Source organism: Erinaceus europaeus, chromosome 1 (genome assembly GCF_950295315.1).
Source record: "Erinaceus europaeus chromosome 1, mEriEur2.1, whole genome shotgun sequence".
Taxonomy (NCBI): Eukaryota; Metazoa; Chordata; class Mammalia; order Eulipotyphla; family Erinaceidae; genus Erinaceus; species Erinaceus europaeus.
The window spans coordinates 91192255-91216297 of record NC_080162.1 but is presented as its reverse complement, the minus strand read 5'-3'; the positions used below and the strand labels follow the sequence as shown (position 1 = coordinate 91216297).

At 46.8% G+C, this 24043-nt stretch overlaps 1 protein-coding gene across 2 annotated transcripts in view; it reads left to right on the top strand.

Moving 5' to 3' along the window:
• Positions 1 to 220: 220 nt before the first annotated feature.
• The window catches only part of CDH22 (cadherin 22), a 164764-nt gene continuing 140941 nt past the window's right edge, over positions 221 to 24043 (top strand). The window contains exon 1 of one of the 2 annotated variants that reach the window (XM_060190931.1): positions 221 to 589. The gene's annotated coding sequence lies outside the window, so the exon portion shown is untranslated. The remainder of the gene's footprint in view (positions 590 to 24043) is intronic. The other variant, XM_007533075.3, reaches the window with a different exon arrangement.

Genomic DNA, 24043 nt, shown 5'->3' with positions numbered 1-24043 from the left:
AGAATTGGGCCTCAAACTGGGGCCTGGAGTGGGGAGCAGCCAGGCTGGGAGGGAGACGGTCCCCCTCCTGGGGGCGCTCCCTTCGCACGGATCCGGAGTGGGAAGATGGAGAGGCAGCCCCCTCCTGGGGGGTTTCCCGGGACTGGACTCCGGGATGGGGGAGCGAACATTCCCTCCCAGCGGAGGAGGGGCGCGATCCAGGGGGCGGGTCCGGGGCTCCCCGGCTGCGGGGTCCTGGCCCCGCGGCCGCCTGCGGCTCGACTGGGCGCTTCGCTGCTGCTGGGCGGGCGCTGCATTCTCCGAGTCTCCACCAGAGGCTGCGGGAGGAAGGAAGGGATCCGTCCCTTGCACACTTCCCCCCTAGTCAGACACGCACACTCCCTCGCTCCCGCTCGCTCACTCCCTCGCTCTCTCGCTCACACACACGCGCACACGCCGCCGCGGCGCCCCCTCTCGCGCCCGCTCTCCCTCTGGCTTCTCCGGGCGGCCGCCGGGCTCCCGACTCGCCCGCCCGCCCGCGCCGGGGCTCCCGCCCCACGCAGCGTCCCGAGGCGGCAGCACCGGGGGGAGCCCCCGGCCGCTCCCCGAGGTAAGAACGCGGGGCGCCGCGGGTTGGGCGGCCAGTGAGCTGCGGGGGGGAGGCTGCCCAGCGGAGAGGGAGCCCCCTGGCCGGCGGGAGCGGCCCGGCAGGCGCCGCGGAAGGTGGGGGGGGGGGGGCTCCCGCTGCAGGGGGAGCCGGGGTGCCCGCGCCCGGCCTCCGCGCCCCCTCCTCTCGGCAGGGCAGACAGAGGGAGTTTCCCACGTCCAAACTTTCCCGGGCGCGGAGCGAAGCCTCCTTTCCGCCCGGAGCCATCGGCCCCCATGCGCCCCCCCTTGCAGTCCGCTGCGCGCCCCTGAGCGTCCTGAGCCCCTGCGGGCCGGTGGAGTGCGGGCAGCGCCGGGGGCCTAGAGCGCGCGCCGAGGGGCGGGGGGCGCGCTTAGCCTCCGCGTGGGAGCGGGACCCGGACATCCCGGCTTCCCAGAGACCCGCGGCGAGCGGCGCCCCCTCCCTTCCAGAGGCGGGGTCCGAGGCCGGGAAATTCCGCACGGAGCGAGCGAGTGCGCGCGGGTGTGTGTGCGGGGCCGTGCCGCGTCCAGGGGCACCCAGAGGCGGGCTCGAAGCGCGGTAACACGCACGGCTGCGGCCACCATGGAACGAGGAGCTCGCTCGCGAGGACTGCCCGACCCCCACCCCCCAGCGCAAACCCTCAGCCCTCTGGTCGTCCGGCCAGCGTAGACTAGCGGCCAGCGAGGGGCAGCGCTGTCTTCTTCCACAGAACTGGGCCCGGCCCGACGGCCTCACGTCTAAAGGGAGCTGCACTTGGGATCCAAAACCCCGTCGCAGGGGCGCCGGAGGGGAGACACATGGAGGGTGTGGGCTGTCCAGGGTGGGCACCATGAACCTCGCTTTCCCACGCTCCTCGGTCTTGACCTTCCTGTCCCTCTCCTTTACCTCCACAAGGCCCCAGTCCCGGTGGAGGCGCAGCTGGAGACCTCCTGGCTGGGCTCCGGAGGGTGGAGCTAACCCCAGTCTCTCGAGGTCTCCCCGAGCTGCAGGGTCACCCCCTGGTGGCGGGGAGAGAAGCTGCAGCTTGCAGACTTAGGGCACCCAACGCTGCCTTCCCTCCCACCACGGGGGCCTGACCCAGGATTGCACATGCCTGTTCGGGTTTTCAGCTTGTTCGGGGCTGGCCAAACCTCCAACACAGGCAGCGTCTCGACATTTGAGGACTGTGGCTGCTGCCACCTGCCTTTTGGGGTTCAGGATGCAATCCTCCCCACCCCCAACTAGTCAGTATCATTACCCTATATCAACCAGCACTACCATGACATTGGAACTCACAGCTCCTCCCTAACCATCATATCCCTGCTTGACACCCCACCCCCACCCCCAGGGCCTCTTATACTTGTCCTCTCATGCCTAATCTCTCTTCCTTAACTAACCCAGTCTTACACTCCCTTTCTGCAATTTGACCTTTATACCCACAGTGCGACTGTTTGGGCTGTGTCACCTGTCATTTCCCTCTCCACTCATCCTCCACTTGCCTGCCTCAGTTTCACTTTGCTGCAGTCACCTCTCCCATATTCCCCCTAATCCCTTGTTTTTCCACTCCACTTCTATTTCCTCTCTCTTTGCCAGTATCCAGGATGCTCCTCATCCACTCTTCCTGGAAGGGAAGGTCATTGTTGTTGGCTCTGTCCCTCTCTGGGGCCACCCCTGCCAGTACCTCCTGGGCAGGTATTTTGCAAAGCAGCCTTGTCTCTCTCTCTCAGCTGAGGGGAAGCTGGCCCTCTTAGCTTCTTCTTCCTGAAGATGAGTGCCCTTTTCCTGTTTCTCACTGTGCACACGCTGGGGACCGACCACCTGCCCTCACCTCTTTTTCTCATGAAAGCACTGGAAACAGAGACCAAGGCCATATGGCAAACTGTAGCCACAGCCATAATGGGGACCCAGGTGTCCTGATTTTTAAGCCTCAATTCTCCTTATTTTGAGGAGCAGGTCAGGAGGTAAATGGAATTTTTTCTTCCCCTTCTCCTCCTCCTTATTCTTGACATTGCAAGCAGAGTAAGAAAAAAAAATGTAGCAAGAGGTGTGTAAATTAGACTCACAATGCTCCCAGACCAGTGCCTGGGGGTGGGTGGGAGGCAGAAAACTGTTGAGATGCCTCTGGTGAAGGAGCCAAACTAAAAGACACAGAGGATGCAGCTCACCTCTAAAGATTAGTCTGACTCTGGGCCAGACAGTCTTTGAAAAAGTGTGTGTGTGTGTGTGTGTGTGTGTGTGTGTGTACTCACACACACACACACGCATACAGGATAGCTGCAGTCTCAGGACATCTTGGCATTCTGGGTGGTCTGGAGTAATTGTGTCTAGAGGCAGGGCTTCCAATCTCTCTGCCACTTCCCAAGGCTCTCATTTTTCCAAAACTGTTGCAGGAACACTACATGCCATAACCCTCTGCAAAGGGCTTGGACAAGGACCCCGGGAGGACCTGTCTCTTCCGAGTTAGCAAAGTTTGGAGCATCCAGTTTATTTACCACTTGGGCAATAGTAGCCAGCCAATTAAATTACCTTTCTTCCCCCAACCCCCTCTCTTTCTGTTCTCTCTCCCTCCTCCCCTTTTTTTCTTCCATTAGGAAGCTTCATTGGGAAATGCAGCCTCAGGTATTCTGAGAGAGAATGATTCCTGTTTATATAACTCGGGCAGCAGCAGCTGGCACATCTTGGCCTGGGAGAATGTGGGGGCTGAGGAGGGAGTCAGGTTCCCCAGAAAGAGGAGGCCACACTAAGGAGGGGGCTGGGGCTGCAGGGCTGGGGATATCCCCATCCTCTCCAGCTGACCTTAGGAGGGTGCTAAGGACTGGGGGTGAGATTGCTGAGAGGACATTGGGCCTCTGGTCAGACTCAGGAAGAGCTTTGTGCCCTCATGACTGTATCTCCTCTATGCATTCTCTGTCCCCCACTCCTCAGAGCACCCTTAAGATGGAGCTTTTGAACCAGAGGCTTTTGCTTTCTAGAACCATGCATTTTTATACAGGCTTCTCTAAAGAAAGTCCGTGTGTGTGTGTGTGTGTGTGTGTGTGTGTGTGTGTGTGTGTGTGTGTGTGTGTGTGTTTCACCATAAAGATAGACACTGACCTCAACTTTTCCATCAGGGTCATATGTGTAATTGGGCTTTGTCTTTTCTTCCTTATACAGGAGCAAGGGTTAACAAGAAAGTTAAATCTACAGAAGGGATCTGGACTCTGTGTTAAGGGACTTTTCTTCTTCTTCTTCTTCTTTTTTTTTTTTTTTGATTATGCACTTTGGCTGCTGGTAAACAGGGGCACTGGAAAGAACTAGGAGCATGACTATCAGGTACAGCTGGGCAGGTTGTTGACTGTCCTGGGGACTAAAATTCATCTTCAATTCTAGTCAACAAAGCAGAGATCCTCAAGGTAGATTGTAGAGGAAGAAGCACCTTTCTCTGATTAGTCAAATAGGCTTAAAGTACTCACCAGCTATGGTCCAGTGGAGCTCTGCCACCAGAGAAGCATAGCTTTCTTTAATCTCCACAAAGGTGGCCCAACAAGGTGTTAAGGAAATATACACTGCTCACTCATGACCAAGTTCTCTTACAAGGAAGGCATATTTTTCTGAGTACGAGTCTGTGTTTGAACACATGGGGCTCAGGGGCCTAGAGGGATTCCCTTTCTCCCTTGTATTCCCTCCCCTGCACAGCCCCAATCAGCAGGTCTATTTCTGCCGACACAGTGGGCCTAGGCTGGAGCCTTATACTTGCTGCTTCACCATCTACTTGCTATCTTTTCTTCCCCTGGTATAATGTAAGCAGTTGATTAATGGCATGACCCTTGGAATCACACCAGCCTGGAATTGTGACTTGTTTGCTATGTGATTTTTGTTAGGTTGATTTGCCTCTCTGAGCTTCAGTTTCTTGTTCTGTGCCATGGAGGAAGACAGTGAGATCTACTTCCTGGGTTGCCGTGAAGGTGTTATGTGTACATAATTTAGCACACTCCAGCTATAAAGCAGCGTTGTTATTGCTGCTATTCCTTTGTGCTCCCTGCTTACCACTGTTTCTCTAATCCATTTCATGCTGCCCACACCCTTGCAGGAGGGCAGAGTTGAATCAGGACCATCAGGACATGTCATTGACCTCGGAATCCTTTGTAGGACCACCCAGTCAATGCATGTGGTTAGAGGCTGGAGGGCATGTTCTAGTTTCCCCCAGAGCCAGTTCACTCTAGCCCCTGCCTTCTCTCCCCTCCCACTAGCCCCTCAACTCTTGTCCTAGCACCCTCCTCTCTGGTCTCCTAAACTCTGATCTCCTCCCTACCGCAAGCCATGCTGCAGCATGAGCGATCTTTCCTAATGCAGGTGGGATCATGTCACTTGCTTGATTAAAACCCTTCCATGGCTCCCCATCGCCTACTGAATTAAGTCCAGACTTCTCACCGTGACATTCAAGGTCCTTGTAATCCGTCTGCATCCTCCTTCATCTCCCACTGTGCCTCCACTCTGACACTCCTGCATTCAGCCACACCTGTCCTTCTACCTGAGCACCTTTCCCCTGCAGGTCTCTCAAAGCCTTAAAGACCCACTCTGGAGTACCTATTCCTTGCATCCTTCCATCCGTCTGTCTCTCTAACCACCAGTTTAAAATACCTATTTACCATTTAAAACACAAACTCTGCTTATTAGGTACTAAGCATTGTGCTAACTGCTGGAGATGCACTGGTGAACAAGCAGACAGGACTCTCTCTGACCAGAGTTGGTGGTCGCAGGAAGGAAATAGACAATTAGATAATTTTCACCAGCCATGATAACAGCCAGAGGGGAGGCAGCAGAGGTTTCTAGGAGGAAGTACTTGCTATGCAGAGCCCTGCAGGTTGAGTAACCCTTATCTAGGGGAATGAAGTGAAGGTAGAGATGGGGCAAAGATGGGCTTAGGGAAATTATGTTCCAGGACAAGGGGTGAGGATACCAAAGCCTGGAGGTGAAGGGAGACTGAAATAACTGCAGGCATTTTTTGCACAGAGTTTGGAAATTACTGGAAGTTACAGATAGATAGGTGGTTAGAAGGAAGGTAGGAGGGGGTGGGCTTGAAAACCACCAGGAGGAGTTCAGACTCTATCCTGAGAGCAGCTCTAGGGGACCTTGAGGAGTGGCCTGGAGGAACTGGATGCCTTGTCCTGCTGCTGGACAGAGAAAGATTAGTGAGGGATATGGGTCCAGCACTGTTGGTGCCCAGGTCTGGGGAGCAAAGGACTTGTGGGGGTTGGAGAAATGGGAAGTTGAGGGTTGGGAGACTCTGCAGACCCTGGGGGCAGTAGGCAGGGTCAGAGAATGATGTGGAAAGCTATGGGGGACATCGGAAGAAAGAAGGAGACCAGTTGTGTGTGGGATGTCGGTGAGGATACAATGGAGGTGCACAATAGTGTGCAGATAAAGTCAGCCAGCCCTGAGAGTTCTAGACTGGAAAGAGATCCCTGAAGACATGGAGAGATGAATTCTCGTAGAAGTCTATAGAAAGGAAATAACCTTGAGGGACTCTTGAATTTCTAGGCTAGGTACATCTCAGGAACCTTTCTAGGACACATCGGAAACATATAACCCCCCTCTATACTGGGTCCTTCAGGAATTGGTTTATTGTATTGTGTTATCATTATTATTATTTTATTTTTATGAGAGCACTGCTCAGCTCTGGTTTATGGTGGTGCCAGGATTGAACCTGGGACCTCTGATGCCTCAGGCATGGAAGCCTTTTGCATAAGCATAATGCTGTTTTCCCCACCAGCAGTTAGCCTAGATTTTCTATTTTATTATTATTGTTTTTAGTTCTTGACATGCAATTCCCACTAAATCCACGGTTCTTAAGCAGGAGTGATTTTGTCCACTAAGAGACATCTGGCAATGTCCAGAGACATTTCTGATTGTCACCACCAGGCAGGAAGCCACTACAAGTATCACACTGGTAGAGGTCAGGAAAACTGCAAAATATCCTACAATGCATTGGGAAAGCCCCATCCCTCAGCAAAGAGTGAAGGGACCCCAAATGTCAATGGTACAGAGATGGAAATGTCCAGCACTGAGAGAGAAGTTCCTGCAGGCAGCAGGCACAGGGCTTTTCCATTTTGGTATCCCCAGTGTCCAGCATGACATGTGGCACAAGGCAAGTACTCTGTACTCTGGTTGGATTAAATTTGAGCTCACGGAGGGGGAATCTCAGATCGCACAGCGTTGAAACCTGCAGTACTTAAGACCCAGGCCTAATAGGGTTGCCTGACCCCTCCCCAGCTGCCCAGACCAACATTCTAGGCAGGTGCTTATAGGGGAGGGAAGTATGAGCTGGTGGAGAAAAATCTAATGAAAAACCCCTGAAAAGCCCCAAGGTGGAGGCTTGATATTTATTTATTTATTTGTCATCAGAGTTATCTTTGGGGATTGGTGACCACAGGAGGATTCCACTGCTCTTGGTGGTCATTTTCCCTTTTAAATTTTATTTTATTATGATAGAGACAGAGACAAATAGGGTGAGAGAGAGAGAGAAAGAGAGACATCTGCATCCTGTTCCACTGCTTGTGAAACATCTCCGCCTGCACGTAGGGGCTGGATCTGTGCACATGGTAGCTTGTGTACTTTACAGCTGCACCATCACCCAGACTGGGACTGTGTCTACTTCACCAGCCTCATTTTTTTTTCTTGTCTTGTTAATATGTGTCATTTCTTTATCGCTAAAGTAAATAAATGTCTTTTTTAGGCACATTATAGGTAAACACAACGAGAAACATGACAACCTGCTGATTAAGAATATGGGCTTTAGAGTCAGCACCAAGCTCAAATCCTGGCTCTGCATGCACCTCTGTTTCCTCATCTATAAAATGGTTTTAATGAAGCCATTTTTTTGGATTGTGAGGAGTTATAAATGAGATGATCTAGACAAAGGACTTAGCACAGAACTGGGCTCGGAGGAAAACAGAGTCACATATTTCAATCCAGAGTTACTACATGTCTGTGTATACATGTGTAATGTATATGTATGTATATTTTAATATATGTGGATGTCTTTTTATACAGGAAAGTATTTGTAATGAGCCAGGATCCCGCCACCACTTGGCTACTATTTCAGGGCATATCCTTCCTGATATATATAGATTTTTAAGAAATAAAAATGGCATCTTGCCTTCTACATATGCCTTTGTAACCTGCTTTTTTTCACTCTATAATATATTGTGAATGCCTTGCCATTTCGATAAATATATACTTACATCATCATTTTTTAAGAGCTGCATGGTTCTCCATTGTGTGGCTGAACCATAATTCATTTAATCAGCCCCCACTGTTGGACATTTGGGTTGTTTCCAATCTTTCATGATTACAAACAATTCTGCAGTGAACATCCTTGTACACACATCTTCATGCTCTTGTCCAATGATTTCCTCAGGGGCCACTTGAGCAGTTTTGGCAGGAGTTATGTGGTCCTGACCACATTCCTTGAGTAGAAGAACTTGGGTCCCATGAGTTGGGGACTGGGGGATCTCTGGGGAAAGGAAGAGGATGCTGGATGACAGAGAACTATTTTGCTTTTAAGAAAGCAGGTTCCAGTGTAGTTCCCATGAAGATTTCTCTGTGAGAGGAAGCTAAGTTCCCACCCTCTGTCTCTCTGTTGCTGTGGTGGTTTCAGAATAGAGGGATTAAAGGTGGGTGTGTGTGTGTGTGTGTGTGTGTGTGTGTGTGTGTGTGTGTGTGTGTGTGTGTGTGTGTGAGTGAGTGAGATGGGCAGAGTGACAGACACCAGGCAGGCAGGGAACACAAGGTGGATGGGCCCAAACAGGCTGATGGATGGGTAGCTGAGGCAAACGGATCCAGGTCAGTGGGCAGACAAGATGATGGGCAGTGATGAGACAGACAGATTCAGGTGACCAGACATAGGATCATGGCTTCATAGTGGGGTCTGCAGGAACTAGGGACTGAAATTTTGTATTTTGAAACAAAAGAGAGTTCCTGGGAGATATAGCCAGGTCCTGAGGCCAAGAGGCACCCAGGGCTTCTGTCTTCCATCATCCAAACTGCTGCATTTAGGACTGTGCATGTTAGAGTTGGAAGGGTTTCCTGGGGTTGAGGGGCCCAGCCCTGGTGTATAGATGAGGCTCTAGGGCTCAGGGGCAGAAGGGAACTTGCCCAGGGTCTTACACTGTCTCGACAGCAGCAAAGCCTGCTACCTCTGATTTATTCTATTTTCATTTCCTTTTCTTCTTCTCCTCCTTTTTCTTCATCTTCTCCTCCTCCCCCCCTCTCCTCCTCTTCTTCCTTCACCACCACCACCACCACCACCACCACCACCACCACCACCACTTCTCCTCTTCCTCCTCCTCCTTTGCCTCAATGAGCCTTTAACCTGGAGTTGAAGGGAAGGAAACAGATTGGCAGAAGGGGAGAACAAGATTCTTGGAGGTCACAGGGAGCCTTGTTATGACTTTCTCTATTTACCTCCCATGGTCATTTCTGTTATATTACTGGGCTTGTCAGAGAGCACAGACAGAACAGTCCTCAGAGAGAACAGCCTTGCCAGAACCCCTATCCTGGCTCTGCCACTGAATAGTCCTTAGAGAAACTGCCTGACCTTAAGCCTCAGTTTCCTTAACTATACTTACTTCATAGTTCTTATGAGAGGATTAAATGATTTCACAGAAATAAAACACTTGAAACTGTGCCTGGCTCATAGCAAATACTCTGTTAGTATTATTTACTAATGCTGCTTATTTTGTTTTGATATTTTCTTTTGAATCCTATTATATGCATGCTTACATGTTTTACTATGCAGTCCCTTTGAAGATGAAGATTGTGTCTTATCTTGTATCTTCCTCTTTCATCATCATCAGGACCATTCAATATGTTGGACACATAGTAGGTGCTCAATATATGTGTCAATAAATGAAGAGGCTCATATGATTATAACCAGTTGAAGGGATTAAGGAAAGTTTCAGAAAGGAGACAGCATTTGAGTTGTGTATTGAGTATAAGGTGGCATTGCTACAAGCAGAAGTGACAGGTGGGCATTCCAGGTGGTGGGGACAGCATGAACAAAAGGAACTTGGAAATTTGCGGAATGTTTGAGTGTAAGCTAGTTACCTGGTTTGCACAGAGTATATGAATGGGAGGAATTTCAGCTGAATTCAGTAGTGGAAGACTTCAGGATGAGGAATATAAGCAATAGAGTTTCTTTAAGTAAGGTATACAATCAGGTTGTTTATTTGTGCTTTTTCTTGTTTCCTAATATGTGCTTGTATGGCTATGAACTTCCCTCTTAGGACTGTTTTAGCTGTGTCCCAAATATTTTGATAGCTTGTGTCTTCATTTTCATTGAACTCTTGAAACATTTTGATTTCTTCCTTTATTTTCTCTTTGACCCAGTACTTGTTAAGTAGTGTACTGTTGAGCTTCCACATTTTGGGACTATTACTAATCTTTTGTTGATTGTTAAGTGTTAGTTTAATTCCACTGTGGTCTGAGAAGATGCTTGGGATGATTTCAGTGCTCTTGAACTTGCTGATGCTGTCTTTGTGGCCTAACATATGGTCTATCCTTGAGAATGACCCATGTGGACTTGAGTAGAATGTGTATTCCAGTTTCTTGGGATGAATGACTCTAAAAATGTCTAATAGTTCTAGTTTATCTATCTCCTCATTTAGCTCCCTCATGTCTTTATTGATTTTCTGCCTGGATGATCTGTCAAGTTGAGAGAGTGGGGTGTTAAAGGCCCCTACTATGACTGTGTTGCTGTTAATATATTGTTGTAGCTTTTTCAGTAGATGTTTGATGTATTTAGATGGCTTCTCTTTGGGTGCATAAATGTTAATAATTGTTAAGTCCTCTTGATTGACTGATCCAGTGAGCATTAAGTAGTATCCATCCCTATCTTTTTTATTGATTTTGAAGTCTATCGTGTCAGATATGAGAATAGCTATTCCCACACTTTTTTTGTGGGCCATTGGCTTGTATGATAGTTTTCCATCCTTTCACTTTGAGTCTGTGTTTGTCTTGTTGAGATAGGTGGGTTTCCTGTAGGCAACATATTGTTGGGTTGTATTTTCTGATCCATCTTCCTACTCTGTGCCTTTTACTAGGTGAATTCAGGCCATTGACATTTATTGATATCAAAGATTGAAGAAATTTTAACTCCATTCTTGTAGATTTTTAGAGTGTTCTGATAGATGGCATATTTATGGTGGTCTGACTGTTTATAGGAGACCTTTCAAAATTTCTTTGAGGGCAGGCTTGGTGATAGCTGATTCTTTCAACTGTTGCTTGTCTGAGAAGGTTTTTGATGCCTCCATCTAGTCTGAATGACAGTCTAGTGGGATACAGTAATCTTGGTTGAAAGCCTTTCTCATTGAATGGCAATATGTTGCCATTCTCTTCTGGCCTGTAGTGTTTGTGTGGAGAAGTTTGCTGCTAATCTTATCAGTTTTCCTCTGTTGGTGACTCTGTTTTTCTCTTGCAGCCTTCAGGATTTTTTCTTTACCCTTATTGCTTTCCATTCTAAAAATGATGTGTTTTGGTATCTTTAAGTCTGGATTAATTCTGTTAGGGACCCTCTGGGCTTCTTGAACCTTTATGTCTTTGATGTTGTCTAGACTAGAGAAATTCTCAGCTATTATGTCCTGGAGAATGCTTTCTTTCTCTCCATCTCTTTCTTCCTCTGGTAAGCCAATAATGCGTATATTATTTCTTTTGAAGTCATCCCATATGTCTCTGTTGTTGTTTTCAGTATATCTTAATCTCTTTTTGAGATCTCTTACTTCTTTTTTAGTTGTCTCCAATTTGTCCTCAATCTTACTAATTCTGTCTTCAGCCTCATTGATTCTATTCTCTCTCCCCTGTACTGTTTTCTGGAGTTCATCTATTTTGCTACTCAGTTCTGATACTGTTACTCTGTTCTGATACTGTTTTAGCTTGTTCAGCTAGTTGTGTTCTTAGCTCTATTTCAGCTTTCAACTCTCTAATAACTTTGAGATAATTAGTGTTTTCTTCCAGAGTCTCATTTGTTGTTTCTGCATTTCTGATGACAATTCTTTCAAACTCTTTACTCACTCCTGTTATTATTTCCTTAACTAGTGTTTGGATGTTGACCTCATTATTTTGTGCTTCACCCTTTGGGGGGCTTTTATCTGGGCTCTTGTCCTGGTTCATTTCCCCAGTATTTCTTCTTGTTGGTTTAACCATTTTGTATAGTATGTTATATGTTCTCTTAGTACTTTTCAAATTACTGATCACTCTTTCCTGGATTGACTTGTGTCTAAGTAAGTTAATTAAAGAGTTCACAGTTGTGGAAATTGACAGTTGTTTCAATATTATTTTAATCTCTGAGTTGGACCTCAGTGGCTTAAAAGCCTCTTTTGTTCTTTTTCTTCCCTGTAGTCTATGGGAACCTGAGGGCTTTTAAACTATAAGTAGGCTTCTTAGCTTAATCACTGACTCCTGATCAAGAGTTAAGCAGAGTGGGGCAGAGATAATCCAGAGATAATCTTTATGCAAAGAGACTCTCACACCCCCACTGCTAGGCCATCGAGATATAGATCTTCTCCTGAGTTTCCTCGTTAGTTCTCTGTCTCCTGGTGTCAGCACCTCCCCACCACTGCTCCAGATTCTGAGGACAGTAGCAATGTAGACTCACAGTTGCATTTGGTTAGTCTTAGGGGGGAGTCCTCACCTCCCTTCAGTCTTTTTGTTGGTGAAACAGACTGGAGGTGGTGTCTCAACTGGTAAACTGCCGGACTGTTACCAGCCACTTAATCTCTCCCTAGGCTCCTCTCTGTCCATGCACCACACGTGTTTGCACTCAACAGTGATTTGGTGGGTTCCTGAAGTCATTCTAGTCCTGTCTTGTTGTGGTCCCATGTGGTCTCCTTTGGTATTCCTAGTTGACCCGGGAGAGGAGAGGAGAGAAACACAGCTGCTGCTGCTCCATAGCCCCACCTCCAGAAGTCTCCAATAGCACTGTTTTAAGATCAATTTGAAGAAAAGAACAAAGAAGCTGGGAGTGGGGGCAACTGAAATATTCCGTGAGACAGTGGAGAAGGAAGACATAAATGATGTCATGAGGAATGAGACTTGAGGCAATAGACACCAAGAAAACAGGATTCAGAGTTTCTTGGTTGTGGATAATGAGAAAGAGAAACAGAGAGTGAATATAATGAGATCTTAAGTGTGGGTGTCCCAGAAAACTGAGGTGCCATTAACCAAGTTAGGGTAGCATATATTTTGGAGACATGGGGAAAAGTTGAAATGTTAACTGGTATTATCTAGTTAATATCCTAAGTTATCCATCACTAATTTATCCATCCATCCGTCCATCCATCCATCCATCCATCCAGTCTTCCTATCCATTTCCATTTAAACATCCATCTCTCCCCTCCCTCAGTATTCCCCTTCCTTAGCCACCTCTACCAACTCATTTTCCACCCAAATATATCTTTCTTCATTTCTTCTCCCTACCCACTGATCACTCTCATTCATCCATGAATCCATAATTTATCAATCCATTCAAGATACGTGGCTGTGAGCTAACACTATTCTGAGTTCTGCCACAAGTACTTGGAAATGCCTGATAACAAAGATGCATTAGAAAGCCCAACAGAGGGAACTGTGTGAATTGTACCCCTGTTATTTTACAATCTTGTTAATCATTATTAAATCACTAATATAAATTATTTTAAAAAGGAAAAAAAAGTGTCCAATGGAGGGGGCTAAGCAGCGGCACACCCAGTTGTATGTACATGTTAAAGTGGGAAAGGCTCTGGTCTCAAGGCCCTGGTCCCCACCTGCAGGTGGAAAGCTTCACAAGTAGTGAAGCAGTGCTACAGCTGTGTGTGTGTGTGTGTGTGTGTGTGTGTATTCCTTTCTATCTCCCCATACCTCTCAATTTCTCTGTCTCCATCCAATAAATAAATAAATAAAACATAAAAAATAAAAAAGAAAGTCCAGTGGAAGAGTCTGCAATCATTTTACTCAGAAGAGAGAAATTCAAAAGGACACTTTATGTCTCTAAAACTATGAAAGATGCATGTTCAGCCATGTTCTATTCCCAAGACAAAAAGAGGAAATTGGCAGTCCTCGTAACTGGAGAGATTATGAGGTTAGCTGGGAAGAAGAACTTCCATATTGATCAATGTAGATGTCTGAAGTATTCCTATCTGATGCTTCAAGGGCTATAAAACCTAAAGGAGAGACTCAGAGGGAACCGGGGTGGATTGAGGCAGTTTTGGAATGATTAGTGGAAAAGGACTCGGGACTTGGCCTCAAACAGGGATGGTTAATAGGAGAGGAAAGGATCAAAGTAAGGGGCTTTCAAAGGAAAGGGACTGTGTGGGCCCTGGAGAGAACCCCATGGCTAGAGTGAGCCGCCCTAACATAGGGCACTTACATAATAGATCAGAAGGGGATAGCTACTTAACTGTCAGAACAGCCCCATGATCAGAAGGAGGGCTTCATGATCATTTCAATCCCTGGTCCGCCCCCTGTTTCCCCCCTTTTTTTCACCAGGATTATCTTTGAAGCTTGGTGTTGTTACTCCACTGCTCTTCATAGCCATGTTTTTTCTTTTCCTTTTTTTGATAGAGGGTAAGTGACAGATAGAAGGAGAGATACCTGCAGCACTGCTTTACCACTTATGAAGCTTTCCTCCTACAGGTGGGGACTGAGGAGTTAAACCCAGCTCCTCATCATGGTAGCTTGTGAACTCTACTACTACCCAGTCCTGCTCCACCTGAAACCCTCTTATACCAACATTTCTCTCTGTGCCCCATCCTCCTGAACCTCTCACACAGCCTCTGCCTCCTCTTGATTTAAAGCCTGTGACTCCCTTACTGAACTCCTATTCTCTTCTGGGCTTCTTTTTGTCCCTTCAAGATCCCTATTCTTCTCACAAAACTTGGGCCCCCAATTGAGCCTTTAGCCAGAATCCTTCCTTTAACAGAGCCCTGAGACTTCTCTGAGCCCCATTCCCTTGTAGAGCACCCCCCCCATTCCCTCAAGTTCCCATCAGTGTCTTTGCTCCAATTTCCAAGAGCCCTGGTCCCCTACAGAAACCCCACACCCTTGGAGTTCCTAATCCTCTCACTGGTACCCTCCCCTCCTAGAGACCCAGGCTCCTTGAGTTACCTTCTGAAATGACAAGAAGGTCCCTGGCTACCTTCTACAGTCACTTCAAGAGACTGTTCTTTAATGGAATTTCTGAATGCTTTCTGGACACCCCCCCCCCCCAATTATGGAGCCCATGTGCCACCTCCATCCTGGTCCCCAGATCTCCTGCTCCTGTTAGAGCTGTCAGCAGCTCAAAAGCAGTCCCTTCATCCAGCCTGCCAGTACCCTGGGAGGGGGGAGTTTAGGTACAGAGGGACTCTTAGGCTCCCAAGTGGTATCTACTGGGGGAGGAGACCAGCAGCTTTGGCAGCTCAGCTCAGTTCAGCTCGTGGGCTAGGAGAAGCTGGAAACTTGCTGCTTCTGGGTTAGGGAAACAATCACAAATTAGAGAAAATGCTTTGGGAAATTGTTCCACTGTGCGAGAGGGAAACTGCCTCAGGAGGGAGGAAAAGAGGCTGCTAAGCCAGCGATGGCTCCCTGTGGCCTCGCTCAGCCGTTCCAAACCATCTGCTTGGCGTTTGAGGCCTCATCACATCATCTGACGTGGTCACCTGCTGAGCACTGACACACCTGCTCCAGCTCAGACGTTGATTTTAGGTTCATTCCCACTTTCCCCCTCTACTTACCTGGGCATCCTTCCATCCATTCACTCTGTGTCCCTCCCAGCCCTTCACAAGCCTAAATTATCAATGGTCTTGTAGTCTCTGGAGCACAGGAACCATATCTTATACTAATGTCATGCAGAGGCAGACAGATCTGTGTACTGATCCTCACTGAAAAATCTTTTTTTTTCTTGAGGCTTAGTTTCCCCATCTATAAAATGGGGACAGTAAGGCCTCCTTGCTAAGTTGTGGCTGGTGCCCTCATTGAGTGAATGCCCTGACATAGTAGTTGCTGGATCAATAAAGATAACCCTGCCGGCCTTTTAGCCACAGCAGAACACTAGGCTGCAGGGGCCAGTATTTCATTATGGACATTCATATGTAAACAACACCCCAGCTCCTGCTCTTATACTTGTCTATCCACCATTTCCTACTGAGATGCAAAAAGAGGGAGCATGAGCTTCAAGATGGGGATGTGACATGATGGTGTATTCTTGATATAGGAGGATGAAGCAATGAATACTAAGTTTCATGAGTCTTCTGAAAGCCAGGCCATACTGTATCAGGCAGGATTAGGATAGCAGCCAAAAGCTTATGCCATAGACTGCATGAGTTCAAGGCCCTCTATTGGCCTTCCCTGGCCATCTGCACTTGCACAGGTTACCAAACCACCTCAGCTTCCCCCTCTGTAAAATGAGCATGGCAGTCACAGTGCCTGATTTGTAGGCTTATGCTGAGGGCTAGATGAACTAATATTTGTTTATTAAATAGAGATATAAATTGAAAGGGAAGGAGGAGAGAGAGAGAGAGAGAGAGAGAGAGGGAGAGAGAGACCTGTAGCACTGCTTCACCACTCATTCAGCTTCCCCCCTGCAGGTAGGGATGAACTAATATTTGTAAAGTGCTTACAGCCATTGCCTCACACCTAGGTAACCTGATCAAAGAAGTTGTGAAAGAAAACCGATGAGAGAGACATAGGAGTAAACATCAGGGGAGCTCAAGCAAGTAGGAAATGGGATTTCAGAACTAGGACTTGTAGTGCTCGAGTTCAGCCTGTCAGATTAGCCTCTTTCTGAGTAAGGAGCACATGAGATGTCCTCAAAGTAGAGTGATTTTTACTGGACACCGCCGAGGTACCTCTTTTAGAGAAGGTTGTGTCCAGGCATTTAGCATTCTGTGGCAAGGCAGCAGGGAAAGGAGCTCAGGGTCCTTTCAGTTTTCACCTGCCCTTTCTCTGATTTGTCTTAGCATGACTACTCTCTGTCAACGGAAGATGATGTCAGCCACTGAGGCCCCTTGATGGTGACCAAGACACTTTGTTGGGGGGGAGGGGGGTATCCTCAGAGAATTCTCCCTCACCTTCCTGATGAGGGTTGGGGGTGAGGGAGTGGAAGGCATGTCTTAAGAGTCTCTTCCTCAACTACAGCTGGGTCTGAAACTAGCCCTGTTATTGAGAACTGCTCTGGGACATTTGTACTGGATCCTGGGAAGGCATAGTGTCTCAGGCATGACTCAGTCTTGAAGGATTTGGGAGAATCAGCCAATTTCAGGAATCTCTTCTTGGGCCACTGTTTCCTCTTTTGTCATCATCCTTATTATAAAGCGGTGCTTTCACCTGTCTCTCACTTTCCACTCTCCTCCCAAGCCCTTCCCCAAGCAGAGGATGGGAGGGACTCTGTAGAGAAGAGTTTATACAAACAGGGGGCACGGCTGGAACTTCTGATTGGCTGGTCAGAGCCATTCTTCTCCCTGGTTGCCATAGCAGCCATTATCCGGGGTTGTCAGTGATGAAACTCATACATTGTTTTCAAATAATCCGTGTAATTGAAATAACAATTGAGCTGTTAACTCGTCTCTCACACTCAGGCTAGGATAGATACTCCTCTCTGTATACCCTCTTACCCACCCCAGATAGCTCTGGACCTTCTCTCTGAGTCAAAGAATTCTCAAAAGTCAGACACCCCCCCCCCAATTTGAACCAGAATATAGAAACCAGAAACACTTTCCTCTTGAAATCAGAGGTTCAGAGAAGGAAGAGACTTAAGCAAAGTCACACAGGAGAGAAACAACTGAATTGGGACACATAGGTCTTTTGCAGTGGAAATTAGAGTTGACGTGTCGCATTGAGAGGCTACTATAGAGCGAGGCAGACTGGGAGTATGGACCAACCAGTCAACGCCCATGTTCAGCGGGGAAGCCATTATAGAAGCCAGACCTTCTACCTTCTGCAACCCACAATGACCCTGGGTCCATGCTCCCAGAGGGATAGAGAATGGGAAAGCTATCAGGGGAGGGGGTGGGAAATGGAGATTGGGTGGTGGAAATTGTATGGAATTGTACCCCTCCTACCCTATGGTTTTGTTAATTAATCCTTTCTTAAATAAAAAAAAAAAAAAGAGAGGCTACTATAAAGTCCTAGAGCAAGTCTTGTCTTTCATGGTAACTTACTCAACCATGCCTTTATTTACTCCACAGAAGTAAATAAATAAACTGGTAAATAAACTAAAGCCCCTAAAAGTCCGGCTTAGTACAGTGTTATTATTCTTTTCCCCACTGTCTTTTATTTGACAGGACAAAAATTGAAGTGAGGGATAGAGAAAGAAGGGTGGGGAGATAACATAGTGGTTATGCAAAGAGACTCATGCTGGAGGTTCCAAAGTCCCAGGTTCAATCCCTGTACCACCATAAGCTAGTGCTAAGCAGTGCTCTGGTAAAAAAAAAAAAAAAAAAGACATTTGCAGCACTGCTTCACCACTCATAAAGCTTGAACTCTGAACTCTGGTTCTTGTGCATGGCAGGTAACATGTGTGCTCAATGGAATGAGCTATCTCTTGCCCTTTGTTACTGAGATAGTACTCTCACAAAGAAAGATCACTCTCCAACCAGTACCTGAAACCTGGCTTCTTTAGTGTGAGGATTTCCTGAAGAAGGAGAGTGAGGATAGTCTGGGGACATGAGACTTAGAAGAACATAATGGATTCCTGGAGGATATAGGCAGAATTCTAAAATTTTAACTACCAACCCACTCCGCCCCTAACTGGGTCAGAGGCTGTGTGCACAGAGACTATGTGCACAGAAGCACAAATGTGGACAATGAAGCTTCCTACCCAGTTCTCATCTTGAGATAAATTGGAAAATGGAAGAAGTAGGGCCTCTTATATGAGAACATGTCTTAGTGCACATGGTGAAATGCAAGTCTGCATAGACAGCTCCCTATAGTGACAGCTTCACAGAGAAGAAAGCCTTTTTTTTTTTTTAATGCCTGGTTGCTGTCCAAAGTACTTACTGGGTCCACAGACTGTGTGGGTGGCTGGGGTGACAGCACTTGCTGGGAGTGGGGGTGGGGACAATCTTCTGAATATGAGACTGGGTGACAGCAAGAGGTTGGCTTCCTTCCCTGGATTCTAGAATGTTGAAACTGCTGTGGGTCTTGGCAACCACCTACTCATATCATTCACTCATTCTTATTTAGTCAACATTTATTGAGCACCTACTCTGTGCCAGGTTTTCTGTGGGCCCCAAGGATATCAGATGAGGGAGACCTAGTCTCTGCCTTCAAAGACTCTTTCAGCCTAGTGAAGAAGACACACAACAGCAGCCAGCGGACTCCTAAAAGGTTAGAGTGTAGGTGCTAAGTGAGCAGAGAGGAAGGAGTGAAGAACTCTGCCTTGAAGGAATGAGAAACCTGGAACAAATGACTTCAGCTCATTCTTGAAAGGTGAATATAAGTTCTCTGAGTGGATAATGGAAGAGAACAGCATAATGGTCAGCATAAGCAAAGCTGAGAAGTATTCACAGCCTAGAGAACCACTGTAGGTTCTGTATGACTCGTGTCAACTTTGAAGAAACTATGCTCTGGAGTAGGGTCAAGAGTTGCTTAATGTGCCACCTTGAGCTGGAACATAGCCAGGACTAAAACAGAAGATAACTTACTGTGTTGGGAAAGCAGACTATCAGAGCTAATCAAATCTTTTAATAATTCTAGTGCACACTGCATATTTTCCAGATGGAGAGTCATATATCTGTCATGGGGGTGCTCTAGTAAAGATGCATCAGAGCCAGTATTTGAGTTTTGGTTTGTCTGATACCAAAGCCTGAACTATTGCATGGCACCAAAATTGGGAGAAGGATGAGAGAGCCACCATGGTTCATCTAGAGATCAGTGGACTTGGGAAAGGATGAGCTGTGCTTAGGGAACCGGTGCATGTAGTGGGCCAGGCAGCCTGGGCCAGACCCTGCCGTAGTGTTGGTACTCAGCATTTGCACGGGAGGAGCATCACTCTAGTAGGAAAGTTCAACAACAAGACCGTCCCTTGGCTGGAGTGAACTGAGTCTTGCCTGTGGTCCTGCCCCTAATACCAAGTGACCTGGAACAAGACACTACCCTTAAGTTTCAGTTTCTTAAGTGAGAATTATACCCCTAGACCAACGAGCCACTAAGTTTCAGTTTCCAAGAATACCTGTGTCATAGGAAGGCCTTCCTTGTTTACCTTCTGTAACAGTTGTTCTTGAGGAGGTGTAATTTGGGCCTCCCACCTACACAGATGCATGTGGCCTATCAGAGTTTTTTTTTTTTTTTTAATATATTTTATTTTATTTATTCCCTTTTGTTGCCCTTGTTTAATTATTTTTGTTATTGATATCATTGTTGTTGGATAGGACAGAAACAAATGGAGAGAGGAGGGGAAGACAGAGAGGGGGAGAGAAAGATAGACACCTACAGACCTACTTCACCGCTTATGAAGCAACTCTCCTGCGGGTGGGGAGCCAGGGCTCAAACCGGGATCCTTACGCCGGTCCTTGCACTTTGAGTCACTTGTGCTTAACCTGCTGTGCTACAGCCCGACTCCCCCTATCGGTGTTAAGAAGGGGCCAAAGCAACATCTTGAATGGAGTTTAAAGGAATCATGTTAAGTGAGATAAGTCTAAAAGAGAAAGATGAATACCATATGATCTCACTCATAAGCAGAACTTAAGAAACAAGGACAGAAACTCAAGACTGTACAGCAAAGTTCTAGAACAGTGAATTTTTTCACCAAAAAATGGTATCACAACCCAGGGAACATTTGGCAAAGCCTGGACACAGAAAGGAGAAACACATAGTGAAACCCTGCATTGCACCAAAGCAAAGGGCTCTGGGGAGGGAGTACAAAGAAGGGTTTGGTGGGAGAGGACTTTGGGATCCTGGTGCATGATGGTAGAACAGGGCCTAAGTTGGGGGTGAGAGTGTTTTGGAGACACTTATGGGGGAAATGAGAAATTGTACCCAGATGTCAACAGCTGTACTATAGACCATTAACCCCACCCCAATAAAATAATAAAGGGATGCACATTAAAAAAAGGGTCAGAACATTGGAAGTTTGGTTGGATAAAGCTGAAGGCAGCACTCAGAGCCTGTGTGCAGTGGGTAGAGGCCAGGGATGCTGTGGAACACTCTGTAATGTAGAGGACAGCCCCTACCACAGAGAATTATCCAGTCCACATGTCAGTAATGCCAAAGTGGAAAATCCCTGCAACGTGAGCCTTGTTTATCAAGATCAGATGAAGCCACGAGGTTGGGCACGTAGATCTGTGCTGAGGTGCACCAGAGCCATACAGAGAGAAGCACAAGTGGCCTTGATGTTATGCAGACTTGGCTGTGTTGAGAAGTACTTAACCTCTTTGAGTCTTGGTTGCTTCACCAGTAGAATAAGACAAAAATAAGAGTTTCTCTCTCAGGAGACTGTTAAGAAGGTGTGATGAAGCCATGTGTACAGATGGCAGAGGAAGGCAGCAACAGAAGGAGCCAGAGCACCCACACTCTAAGTCTATCAATCATGAACAAAATTTTGAGCCTGTATATTAAAACTCAGGAGCCAGTTCTTCCTGCCACTCAGTTATGGGATCCTAAACATCTTACTTAGCCTCTATTTCTCATCTGTAAAATGGGGTTTATAATAACACTCACCATATAGGGTTGGTGGAAAGACTGAAAGTGAGTTTGTAAATATAAAGTGCTTAAGTGGCACAGTCAGTGCTCTTCAAGTGTTCATTACTAGGATGATGCTATGGATTCTGTCATGAGCAAGGCACTCAGGTTACAGAGGATGCTCAGACACTGGCCTCTCCAGACACCATTTCTCATTGGTCTTTGCCCATATTTCTCTCTGACCCAAGCCACCACTGGGTTCAATGGTACTCCTCTATCTGCTTGCCAAGACTGCTGGTTTCCTCTCAACCATTCCAGCCTCATGAATCTCATCTTTATTCCCACCTTTCTCCTCTCCCCTTTAGTTCTTCATAGCCAGAAAGAGGGAGAGGGAGAGGAAGAGGGTGAGGGAGAGGGAGAGGGAGAGGGAAAGAGAGAGTGAAGGGGGGGGCTGTGTGTATGTGGGGGGGCATTCTGAGCAGAATCCATGCAGAGGGGGAATGTGGGCTCCTGCACCTCGTTCTTTAACTCAGGTCCCATCACAGCAGCCCTCATCCCTGACATCCTGAGCCCAGGCCCACTTGAATTAGCCCTGGGCTAACCTTTCAAGGAATGGGTAAATTCTCTAGCACAGGGTTTCTCAACCTCAGCATGATTTATATTTAGGGCTGGATAATTCTTTGATGAAGAAGGTTCTTCTGTGCAGCTTAAAATGTTTAGCTGCATTCCTGGTCTCTAAGCACCAGATACTAAGAGTTTACCTCCTCTCACTGCTAAAACTGAAAATGTGTCTAGGCTTTGCCAAATGTTCCCTGGGTGGTGACATCACTTTTGGTGGAAAATCAGTGTTTGAGAACTTTGCTGTACGCTGTGACTTTCTGCCTTACACTTTTCTGGCAGAGAAGCTTTAAAGGCCTAATGAATGTCCTTTAGTTGTACCCATTATGCTACTCTTAGCTTTATCCTACAAAAATTCCAATTATTTGACCTCTTTTCAAAACCAGCTGACATAAGTATCTGACCCAACACCAGTCACTCAGCACTAACCAGAAAACAAAACAAAACAACAAAAAATTTTTTTTAAAGATTTATTTATTTATGAGAGAGAGGAGAAGAAAGGAGAAGAAAGAAAACCAGAGGACCACTCGGTAACATGCTATGCTAGGGATTAAACTCAGGACCTCATTCTTGAGAGTCCAGTGTTTTATCTATTGCACTGTCTGCTGATCTGCTGAACCCTAACTCTTAACTTGAAACCCAAGGCTTCAGCTTCTTTCTCAAACCCCAGACATTCAAATCCAAAACTGAAACCTTTAACTTGTTCCAAAGCTTCAGTTTCTTAACCTAAGAATTCTAAATCCAGTAGTTAGCCCAAAGAAAGCCTACACTCCCATATCCTTCCAGCACTATCCCTTAGCCCCATCTTTGTCCCTTCTGACCTCTGTGGATTCTTTGGCTCAAGCTTTCAGCTTCTTTCCCAACCAAGTTAAGCCTAGGGCCTTGGGGGGATTCAGTAGGGGCTCTAGGAGCAAGAGATTCCAGGAGGCAACTCTAATAACCCCTTCCTTATGCCTCCGCAGGCAACCCATCCAGAAACTCTAGTATTTACTTATTTGTTATTCAAACATTTGATGAGCACCCAGTCTGTGCAGACTCTATTGAATTCTAGAAGTAAATAGTGGGATATAGGGCCCAGCTGCTGCTTACTGTCTAGTAGGGGAGAGAGAAATAGACAAGTAGGCAGATAGTTAAAAGCAATGGTTCCAGAGTATTCAAGAAATATCCACTGAGGGGTTAGGCAGTGATAGTATACCTGGTAGAGTGCACACATTATCATATACAAGGACTCAGATTCAAGCCCCAAGTCCTCACCTTCATGGGGAATGCTTCATAAGTGGTGAAGCAGTGCTGCAGTTGTCTCTTTCTCTCTCTATCTCTATTTTCCCCATTTCCTTTCAATTTCTCTGTTTCTATTAAAAAGAAAAAGAGAAGAAAAGAAGTGGCGCCTGGAGTAGTTGATTCATTGTGCAGGCACTTAACCCCAGTGATAACCCTAGTGGCAATAAAAAAAATAAAAAATAAAATAAAAGTAAAATAAGAAAATGTCAACTGTATACCTATTATATGCTCAGCAATGTTTTTAGAATTATTCATCTATTAATAAGAGAAAAGGAGAAAGAGAGAGAACCAGACAATCACTCTTTACATGCAGTGCTAGAGATCAAACTCTGGACTTCATGCCTGAGAGTCCCATGCTTCACCCACCACGCCACCTCCCTGGTTGCTCCCAGCACTGCCCTAAGGTGCTGGCAATGTAATACTGGCCCCAAAAGCCAAAGCCCCTCTATAGAAAGAAATTGCACTGAAGTAGGCACAGATGATAAGTAAATCCATGCACTATTGGACAGAACTATGTTCTGTGGGCAGGTGGGTGGGAGAGCAAGGTGAAAGGATAAGAGGGTGTTCCATCTCAGAAAACTTCACTGGGCTTAGCTGTTTGAGCTGAACTCCGAAGGAGGAGAGAATGAGCCAGATAGATATCAGTAACACAGATATTCCAGGCAAGAACCCCAGCAAATGCAAAGGCCCTAGATAGAATCGTGCCTGTTAGATTCACAGAACAGCCAGAGGCCAGCATGGCTGGAAGCAGGGAGGCATGGGAAGAGAAGGTCAGAGGAGTAACAAGAGGCCATGTCGTGTTGGGCCTTATGAGCCGTTTTACTTTGAGTAAGACGAGCAGCCAGAGGAATTTTGAGAGGAGGAGTGTTATGATCTGATTTATGTTTTAACACCATGGCAGAGAACGGTCTGTAGGGGGCAAAGGCAGAAGCAGGGAGACTAGTGAGG